Source organism: Girardinichthys multiradiatus, chromosome 5 (assembly GCF_021462225.1).
Source record: "Girardinichthys multiradiatus isolate DD_20200921_A chromosome 5, DD_fGirMul_XY1, whole genome shotgun sequence".
Classification (NCBI taxonomy): Eukaryota; Metazoa; Chordata; class Actinopteri; order Cyprinodontiformes; family Goodeidae; genus Girardinichthys; species Girardinichthys multiradiatus.
In genome coordinates, this window is record NC_061798.1 from 22,427,913 (window position 1) to 22,428,959 (window position 1,047).

A 1,047-nucleotide genomic window follows, 5' to 3' on the forward strand; every position below is an offset into this window, starting at 1 on the left:
TTTTTCCATCATTGGGATTTCCCAAACATTTTCTGAGAACATCATAATTTCAGCAGCTAAAAACAAGTTTTCTCTTAAACACCATCCAGCTCTCAATGGCATGCATAGTCTAAATGAAGTATGATATCCAATGATCCACCCTGATGATTTGGGGAGTCACATCATCTGATGGTGTTTATCCATTGCATTTTAACAAGTCCAGAGTCGGCATAGCCATTTATAATAAAAAGCTTTAGAGCACTTTGTTTCTCTCTGCAACAAACCTTTTATGGAGTTCCTGATTTTATCTTCCATAAGCACTTGACACCTGCTCACCTCCAAAAGTACCAATACCTGTTTTAATTAAAACAGTAATAATGTATGTGATTGACCAGTAAACTGACCTGAATTAAACTCCATTAAGACCCTATGGAATAATGTCAAAAAGAAAGCTGAGCCACAGGACGATCACCTCCATGGCACAACCCCATGATGCAGTAATTCATGCAAAGTTAGCCCTGATTAGGTTTCGAGAGCATAAATGCAAAAGTATATGGATAGAATTTTCTGACATTTCTATATTTAAAATAATTTTTTACTTTTAATTTTCTTACATTTAAAATATTTTTTTATTTTGCTTTTTCATGTAATAATTTGATATGTTTCAGTATTTAGTACAATTACTGAAAAGAAATCAAGGTTTCAGTGATATGTGGTAACAAAGTAACCTGACTGAGGTGGATATTGCTTACATGTTGCATGAATTGTTAAATATATACTTTTTATGCAGAAGAGAACACACAGTGACCTGCTAAAACAGCTTTCTGACACAGTTTCTTCTGGCTTTGTGCCACAATTTCTTCGTTTTTCTCAGTGCATCTAGCAGAGAACATGAAGAGCCGTTTGAAGGCTCGAGATACTGTAGGTTACTGGATGTTTCTCCACCTGCAGCTTGCTTCGGTCATACAAACACATACACACACATACACACACACACAGGGGCTTTTTGCTTTATCTGGTATGTTAAAAGCACAGCTCAGACACAGGAGAAGCAGTTTAGAGATGCAG